Genomic DNA, 10,744 nt, shown 5'->3' on the forward strand with positions numbered 1-10,744 from the left:
GCCACTTTGTTCAACTGACAATAATCGATACACATTCTCATCATACCATCTTTCTTATTCACGAATAGAACCGGAGCACCCCAAGATGAGAAACTCGATCTAGCAAACCCTCTATCGGTTAATTCTTGCAATTGAGACTTTATTTCTTTTAGTTCAGTTAGAGCCATTCTATACGGAGCTATCGAAATCGGAGTAGTACCAAGTACTAATTCAATGCCAAATTCAACTTCTCTAACCGAAGGTAAACCCGGAAGTTCTTTAGGAAACACATCAAGGAACTCACAGACAGCAGGCACAGATTCAACTTTCTTTTCTGGCATTCTCGAATCAATCATATAAGTAAAATAGGCTTCACAACCCTTTCTCACAATATTCAAAGCTTTCATCAAAGATATTATAGCAGGTAATCCATTCAAATCACTAGATTCAATTCTGACTATTTCATCACTCTTGCATCTCAAATCAATAGTTTTCCGTTTGCAGTTCACAATAGCATCATGCAAAGTTAACCAATATATACCCAGAATTATATCAAATTCATCGAAAGGTAACAACATCAGATTAGCCAAAAAACAAATGTCTCGAAACATTAACGGACAATTCTTGTAGACTTTATCAACCAAAACACATCTGCCTAAGGGGTTTAAAACTTTAATTACAAATTTAGTAGACTCTACAGAGAAAGTCTTACTGTTCAATAAGTTCATGCATATATACGAATGTGTTGATCCAATCTATCAAAGCAATCACAGAAGTATCATAAAGAGTTAATGTACCCATAATCACATTTGGCGATGAAGCTTCCTCGCGAGCTCGGATAGTATAAGCTTTGGCAGGTGCACGAGCCTGGATCTAACAGCTGTATCCTTTGTCCCTCTCTGACTACCACTTACATTTCCCGTATTTCTTGGAGGTCTACCACGAGAAGCATTGCCACTCGGTCTCAAATTTTGCACACTTTCTTGCTCGACAGATTCAGGGCAATCACGGATAAAATGGTCTAACGATCCACATCTGAAACAAGCCCGATCATACAGTCTACAATTATTGAGATGTATTTTACCATAATGCTTGCACTTAGGGCGATCTGATTTAGCATTTCTGACACTAGCAACGAATGTAGCTGGAGTTTTGAAGTTCAACTGCGATTTAGCACAATCTCTATTCGAATGCCCCATATTAACCTTTGAACGACTATTATCATCTCTGAATTTCTATGATGCAGACTGAAATGATTTGCCCGATGATCTCTTTCATATCTCTCTAGCTTCAAAATTAGCTTTTCTTTTCTCTTTCCCAAGATCTTCAGCCTTACATTGTCATTCAACAAGCACAACAAAGTCTTTAATTTCAAGAATCCCGACTAACAAACGGATATCCTCGTTTAAGTCATCCTCGAATCTTTTGCACATTATTGCCTCATAGGATACACATTCACGAGCATATTGACTTAGCCTTACAAATTTCTGCTCGTATTCTGTGACAGACATACGGCCCTGTTTAAGCTCGAGAAACTCTTTAGTTTCTGATCGATGAATTTTTGACTAATGTATTTCTTTCAAAATTCAACTAAGAATTCCCAGGTGACTCGTTCACTCGGAACTATCAATATTAAAGTTTTCCACCAATGGTACACCGTATCTCTCAGAAGTGAAACGACACATTTTATACATTCCTCGATACTCAAAGACAATTCATCAAACACTCTTATCGTGTTCTCTAACCAGAACTTGGCTTTTTCAGCATCATCGCTCATTGTAGCTCGAAACTCTTCAACCCCATACTTTCTAATCTTATCTACCGGAGGCTTACATATCTGAACCGGGTTCACTCATGGCATAACAAGAGCTTGTGGCGAATTAACCGGGGGTGGAGGTTGTTGTACAGCCGGATTGGTTCAAATATATTGACAAAACCAATCGTTCATCATCTGATAGAAGGCTTGTCTAGCCTCTCCATCATGGCTACTCGTAGCCGGTCTAGAATTGGATGGCGCTGTCCCTTGCGTGGGAGCAGGTGTATTACTTTTGACATCGTCCACTATGGCTCGTTCGGGATCCATTTACTATATAAAAGCACATTTCTATGTTAGGATTCATCACATTATCGCAGTTCATAAATATGGCATGTCTAACTAGACTTACATACGCTATGGTAGTCCTAGAACCGACTAAACCATAGCTCTAATACCAACAAAATGTAACACCCCTAACCCGTATCCGTCGTTAAATTAGAGTTAAAGGCATTACTAGACAAATCAGAGCATTTAACTTTCATTTCATAAACATCAAAGCATCAGTGATCAACATCACTATAGAATCCCTTATATAGGTCATCGAGACCATAAACATCCATTAGAAAAGGGTCAGGACTAAATAGAACACATACAAAATTTTTCCAAAACTTAAACATTTTTCAAACAAGTACAGGTCACACGCCTGTGTGAATCAGCCATGTACCTCACACGGCATTAGACACGCCCTGTAACAGCCAAATTTTCAGTGGTGTCGGAAACAGTGATTCGAGATCACTAAATCTGACGAGTAAGTTTAGAAATTTTAATAAATAATAATTATGGGCCAAGCGCGAACTTAAAAGAATTTTTTTAATTAGTGAATTTTGCAATTTTAAAAGAATTAATCAGGTAAATTAGGTTGAAAATGAGGTATCGAGACCTCGAATTTATAAACCAAGCCATAAATATTTTATAAATATTTATGAAGTGTTATTAAGTTAGTATTAAAGTTTCGTTAGAAAATTTTAACGTTTGGTTAGTCAATTAATTAAAAAGGACTAAATTGAAAATAGTGCAAAATTTGTTAAATTGTGATTAAATAGTTTAAGTGATTAAAAAGGAGGGATTTAAAAGGAAATTGGACCCAAATTGTATGGGCTGGACGGTTGGGCAAGAAAATTAGCAAAAAGACAAGGAGAAACAAGGGCAAAATGGGAAATTTTGCAAATTAAACATATAAAACAAGACAAAATTGAAAAATCTAAAGATATCATCATTTTTCTTCAGAAAAAATGCCATGGGAGGTTTGAAAGTTGCTGGTTTTTCATAGTTTGACATATGTGAGCTCAATTCTTGCCCTTTTCTTTGAGATTTTTATGTTTTTGTGACTTTTACAATTAGGTCCAAGTGTTTAATTCATTAGTTTTTGATTTTATGGACAAAATTAAAAGCTACCATTGATAAGTGTTGGCTGTTTATGATGAAATAAAATGAATTTGAAGCTTTGATTTTGTTGTTTGATGATTTTATCAAGTAATTTCAATGGAAATTGATTTTAGGACCTAATTGTGAAAAAGTTGTGAATTAAGGTTTAGTGTTAAAATTCTGATCTTCAAAGGTTGTGTAATAGTTTAGAATGATGGAATAAAATATTAATTGAGAAAAATTAGCTTAATAGATGGGCTAATTGAGCAAGGACTGAATTGTTTGACCTATGAAATTTAGAGGAAAATGGTAATAAACATCTTGAACTAAAACAGTTTTGGATAGCAGCAGTAGGTTAACTTTGAAAAATCACCATAAATTGTAAAAATAAAATTAGAGGATGAAAAAAATATTGAATTAAAGCTTATTGAGTCTAGTTTCTCATAGAGAAACAATGTAAGCAATTGAATTGTAAATTATGAGATATAATGAATTTTGTGAGACAAGGTCAGAATAAATTCGGGTTCCCCTGTTTTGACTTTATAAAATCACCAAAATTTGGAGAAAATTTATTTGAGGCTCAAATTTATAATCTTAGAATCCTTAATGAGTCTATTTTCAATAGAAATCAACGGGAACATTATCCAAATTCTGTACTGTGATATAATTAATTTTTAGTGAAGAGAGGTCAGAACTGTCGGATAGTGAAACAGGGGAAACTTAAATGAATAAACTGTACTAATTGGCTAAACCAAAAATTCTAAAAATTTTATGGTGGAATGATATGTAAGTCTAGTTTCAGGGAAAATTTACAGATCTTAATTTGGATCTCTTTAGCTTAAATTATAAATAATTGAGTGACTATGACTCGTGTGAACAGCTTGATGTGAGCATTAATAAGTAAATTGTGAAATAGTACTTACAAGAATGTTATATACATTAAGGATATGGAATGGAGAAGAGGAGGAGGAAAATAAATGATATATGTTTATAAGAAAATAGTATGAGAATGATACATATCATGACATGTATATATATAAAGTTTCAATATGATGCTTGTTGGGTATGTAGTTGGATTGAAATGTCTCAGGCAAGTATTTTATTCTGCGCATCTGAAATGTGGTATTTTATGAAGATATGATCTAGCTTTAAATATGAATGCTTGATGATTAAGCTGAAAATATTTGGTAAGATGATAATCATGGTATAAAAGTATAAGTGGTACCATAATAGACAAGGTAAAATGAGTATGAGAGATACATGTATGATGACATACAAATACTATGTTTGTAGTTTAATTGAGAATGTTTAATCATTAAATGAATACCATGTTATATGCTTTTGATTTTGTATGAGTGTGTAAGAGATTAAGGTTGACCAAGGCTTGGAAAATAGCTTAGGTATTGACCACACAGGTAGAGACACAGCTGTGTGTCTCAGCCGTGTATGGAACACGACTTTAGGACACGGGCGTGCGATGTGGCCGTGTGCCCCTAAATTGATGATGATGTCATAAACAGAAAGCTCCACGGACAAGGGACACGGGCGTGTCCCAAGCCACACGGGTGTGTCCCAAGCCACACGGCCTAATCACACGGGCATGTGGGTACTATTCACAAGTAAAATTTTTAAAAAAATTAAGTGAAAAATTTTATGAGAAATCGGTTAAGTTTCGACTTGATTTTAATGTTCATGTTGGGCTTCGAGGGCCCAAATAAAGGTCGTTATATATATATGATCTCAGAAAGTGAATAGTAATATTTTGATTAATCTACAAATGTTCTGTATGTACTGGTAACACTCTGTAACCCTGTTTCGGTGACGGATACAGGTTAGGGGTGTTACACGCCCGTGTGTCTAGGTCGTGTCAAAATAGGGCATACATGCTAACTTACTCACACTGCCACAAGACAGGCCCGTGTGCTTTGGCCATGGTCAAGTCTGACTTGAGCCACATAGCTAGCCACACGCCCCGTGTGCCTTGGCTGTGCTCAAACCTAACTTACAATTGTAGGGTACCCTAGGGGACACACGGCTGTACAATATGATGTCACTGTCCGTGTGGATAAAATAAGCCATTAGAAAAGCCAATTTGCCACCCATTTAAATCAAATCTACAAGCAACCAAAGTCACAACATTTCTTAACCAATTCATATCCAATTCACAACCAAAACTTTAACCATTCATTTTATATCATTGCCAACCAATTCCATGCTTAATAACCTGACTATTTTATGCCAAAACATAAGACAAAAACATCTCAAAACATATGGTTTATAAACCTTAATACATACCACTCAATCTCATACTATGAACTTACCAAATACTTGCGAGATTGACCATTTATTTTGGCCAAACAAGAACATGTCATAAACATAACTTCATCATATAACTTATACCACAACTCATTCATAAACATATCCATAATCAAGCCAAATCGCATGGCTAGATATATATACACATTTCAAAACATATTCAAAGTACTTCTAGCCTATACATGCCATACTCCAATATTTACATTTCCAAAATGTACCAAAATGAAGTTCGATAGTGCGGTGATGATCCACAATGATCCCTGAGCTTCCAGTAGCTACGATATCTACAATACAGTTAAAAGACACACAGAGTAAGCTTATAAAAGCTTAGTAAGCCATATACAAATAAACTTAACACATTAACATTAATTCATTATCAAATTACATATACTTCAATCCATAAACTATTACAACTTCCATATTCACGTACATTTCATATCTTCCAATTTTCATGACACATATAGGATAATTTCTCATGCTTTTACCACATATCATCTTTTTTTCATTAAAGAATACATACTTACCTTTCACTTTCAAATGTGACACTCATTTTGGACGTACCTGAATCGAATATGTATTTTACAAGTCATTTATTTTTCAGAATGCCTGTTTGAACCTTCTGGAAACGTAAGGATACGCGGAAAGCTCAAAAAGCATATACAATGCCAACGTGCCAAACGTGGTCTTACATGCAATCAAACATTGATGCCACTATTCCAGACAGGGTCTTACACGAAATCAGATATGATGTTGATGTCCCAGGTATGGTCTTACATGTAAAACAGAAGTCGATGCCAACATCCTAGACGTGGTCTTACACGAAAACACATATCGGATCCTATGTCATGACATATGTATCCTAACTATTCCTAAGGTTCATACGGGGCTTTTCGGACGTCGAAAATTTGTTGATACTTTCTCGAATGTCTCGTATTCAAAGCATAAAGCCATTCATCCTGTAACAGCCCAAAAATTGACCCTAGTCGGGAAGTGGTTTCGGGACCACAAAACCGAGTCATAAAAATAATTAATTGCCATATTCTATGTCTATTATGTGTGTACATGAGTATGTGGAAGTTTCATTCTCCAATTTTGCCAATTGCATGAGAAATTATTAAATAGGGATCGATATGAGACATGGTGAAAATATGATAGGCTAATTTAAAATGGTCTATTAATGCATGTTATGAAAATGATGGGTTTGCATGTCAAATTACCCAAAATTTGAGCTAGTGGTTGGCCATGCTATGGGTGGAAACATGTTGGGAACATGTTGGCTTAGTGAGGTATGTTAGGAAAAAAATAAAATAAGGAGTATGGGTAATAAAGAAAGGAAAAACAAAAAAATGAGTGGTTGTTTCCCCCCCATTGCCGTGAGCTAAAGAAAGGAAAAGAAAAATTTTGTTCATCCTTTTTCATCCTCTTTTGACCGAAAATTCTAAGGGAGGAGGAAGGAGTTCTTGCTTCATGTTTGGTTTGGAAGAGAATTAGGAGGAAGTTTGGCCATGCATGTAACTAGATTGAGGTATGTTTGATATTATTCTTTGAGATTCATGTATATTTTAAGTTGTAAGTTTGAAATCTACCTAGCCATGGTTCAAACTTTGTTAAATGATGGAGATGATATTCGACCATATATGTTACATTCTTGGTTGGTATTTTGATGTCTTTGGTGATGAGGTATGGAGATGGTTGACTTTGAGTTGTTATTAAGGAGGTGCCGAATGTGGTCCTTGAAGGGCCTTGAGGAACAATATATGTGGTTTGGGTTACAACATTCGGCCATGGTAGTTTGAGGATTAAGGATTTTATTTCTTGTTAAAATTGGATGAATCTTAGTGTGTGAGTGTTTGAACTAACTAAGGATGAAATAGATGCATGGGTACAAAGTAGGAAGAATCGGCTACTATGGTTGATACTAATGCCGAATGTGAAAATGTTATATTAAATAATGTATGTGATTTGTGTTAATAATATGAAAAAGGAAATATATTTAGATGTATTGTAAGTGATTAAGTATTAAATCAAAAGTTGCTAAAATTGCCATTTCTTTAGCCGAATATGTGTTTGATCAATGAAGAATTTGTTGGAAAATATAGGTGAACTTGGTAAGAGTACTCGGCTTAGTGTATAAATGATATAAAGATTTTAGAAATTATTTTTGGTTAGGTGTATGTATGATTAGGTATATTCGGCCATATGAGTAAATATATAGATGATGTTAAATTTGATTATGTATAATGGGCCATATAGGGTACACATTGTGATATTAACTTTGATTCGCTATAATTGATCAAGTGGGTGATTAGTAAGGGTGATTGCCGAATATACTAACATACATATGCATGTGTAATTGGATTGTAAATATTTAGCAAGGCGGTTAAACTAGTTGATTTATTGATTAAGCTCAAGGAGTTAAAGGAGGAGAATCGAGCAAAGGCAAAGAAAAGATCATCGAGTAGCCGAGTTGGAACCATCTTACCCAACGCAAGTAAGTCATTAAGCATATATTTTGTATTAATTTAAATGGTCATAACGTCTATGTAATGATGCTGAATGGAACGATAAATATATATATACATGTATGCATGGGGTGATGAAAGTATTGAATAAAAAAGAAAAGAGGTGAGATGAATTGAGTTGTTGGTTTAGGCACTAAGTGTGCGGGTGTAAACATTTATGATCATGAGATTGGCACTAAGTGTGCGGGTTTAAATTGTACAGCACTAAGTGTGCGAGTTTAAAGTACATGGCACTAAGTGTGCGCGGTTGATTATTAAGCACTATGTGTGCGAACCCAATATATATATTTTCTATAAATTATTTACATTAAGGGTGCGACTTTACCGAGTCGATTTTGGACAGCGGAAAAAGGTAAGTGTGCGAACTTGAAATGCATGGCACTAAGTGTGTGAGTTTAAAGTGCATGGCACTAAGTGTGCGTGGTTGATTACTAAACATTATGCGTGCAACCCTATATATATTTTCTATAAATTATTTACATGAAGGGTGCGACTTTACCGAGTCAATTTTGGACAGCGGAAAAGGTAAGTATCTTGAGTTCATGGCTAATAGGCGCTATGTTTATATTTGGAGTTGAGCTTGGTAAGTTTTGAACCTATGTGACGATTATAGTTGAAGTCATGTACATAAGGTTCATTGTGGAATAGGTGAAAGTTCGTTTAATTGTATGATTATAACGAAAATAAAATGATGTATGAAAGGTCAATGTAGGACTTGGTATGAGATTGAACCATAGGGTTTAAGGAACTATGGTATAGTTCGGTATGGATGGAGTACTTAACCTCATTTCATTGTTTCCTGTTGTGATAATTTTATTAATGGATGGTTGTGGAATGCTTATGGCTTACTGAGTTATATACTCATTCGGTGTTTGCTTGTCACCTATTCTAGGTTTCTTGGACTCGTCTCTTTTTGCGTGATCGTGCCGTCGTCAAAGTCATCACACCGGCTAGCAACCTTTGGTATTTTCTTCTTAGTTGGTCTAGGAGAACATTTCGGCATGTATAGGCTAATATGTTTTGTTGAAATTTGGTATGTAAACTTTTAGCCATGCGAAAATGGCATAATGTTCGGTTGAATTTGGTTCTAATGTTGGGTCGTAAGTCTTGGTAATACGATTTTTATGCCATATGTCATGGCTGATTAATTTTGGTGTTAAGATTCATGATACGGCAATAGCGTAGTAGGGAGATGTTTGACAATGATTAGCCTTTGGTATGGCTAGTCATGATTATAATTTTGTGATATGTATGATGAATTACTAGTTAGATCAATGAGAAATCACGAAATGGACATAGTTGCTTCAGTAACAGATGCTGGCAGCAGCAGTGACGTGGGATTGAAAAATTACAAAAATTAGTAGGAATGGTATTAAATAGTGAATAAATTATGTAATCGAAGCTCGATGAGTCTATTTTCATATAGAAGCAACGAAACAATCATATGGACAGTATGTTAAGAGATATTCAGGTTCTCGTGAGATAGGGCCAGAACGGTTTCTGGGTTCCCTGTTCCGAATTTGGAAATTCATTATAAATTAACCAGAGATAATTAGGAGCCATGCCATATATGTATAGATTCCTCTCTGAGTCTAGTTTCTATAGAAACAAACGGCATCAGTATTGAAGCTCTGTACAGGGAGATATCTAGGTCGTAATGCACAAACGTCAGTGTAGTCGACCCCAGTAACATGGGAGACTTTGACTAATAAACTGTACTAATTGGCCCAACGAAAAATTCTAGAAAAAAATATGTAGATGCGCATATGAGTCTAGTTTCAGGGAAAATTCACGGAACTGGATTTTGAGTTCCAGAACTCAAGATATGATTTTTAAAGCGACTAGCACGCAGATTGGTAGCTTGTCTGGAAAAATTTTAATAAGTGGTTTGAAGTCTGTTAACACCTCGTGTTCGACTCCGGCGACGGTCTCGGGTTCGGGGTGTTACATTTGATTGGTATCAGAGCTATGGTTTAGTCGGTTCTAGGACTACCATAGCACGTATGAGTCTAGCTATACATGCCGAATGTTAATGTTTAACTGTGTGATGACTTCTGACGGTTAAAATTTATGTTTTGATTAGTAAATGGATCCCGGTGTAGAGAGAACCTTGGCGGATGACATTGAAAGTGTAGCGGCTGCTCCTGCACAAGGGACACCGCCTGTTGAACCTCAGTCATCTGCGAATAATCAAGGTGAGGGGGCTAAACAAGCCTTCTTTACCATGATGAATGAGTGGGTCGCGCAGTATGCCCGAACCAATCCGGCTGTCCAACAATTCCCGAATTTGAATAATCCACCCCCGGAGCCAGTAATGCCATCAGTTACTGATCCTGTGAGGCTGAGTAAGCCACCTGTAGACTTGATTAGGAAGCGCGGGGCTGAGGAGTTCAGGGCCATAGTTACTGATGATGCTGAAAGGGCCGAGTTCTGGCTTGATAACACCATTCGGGTGTTTGATGAACTGTCATGCACACCCGATGAATGTCTAAAGTGTGCTATATCCTTGTTGCGGCACTCAGCCTACTATTGGTGGAGGACCCTGATTTCCATAGTCCCAAACGAACGAGTAACTTGGGACTTCTTTCAGACGGAATTTCGAAAGAAATATATTAGTCAACGGTTCATTGATCAAAAGCGTAAGGAATTCTTGGAACTCAAGCAAGGCCGTATGACAGTATCTGAATACGAACATGAATTCGTAAGACTCAGTAGGTATGCCCGGGAGTGTGTAGCTGATGAGGTT

This window comes from Gossypium hirsutum, chromosome A02 (assembly GCF_007990345.1).
Source record: "Gossypium hirsutum isolate 1008001.06 chromosome A02, Gossypium_hirsutum_v2.1, whole genome shotgun sequence".
Classification (NCBI taxonomy): Eukaryota; Viridiplantae; Streptophyta; class Magnoliopsida; order Malvales; family Malvaceae; genus Gossypium; species Gossypium hirsutum.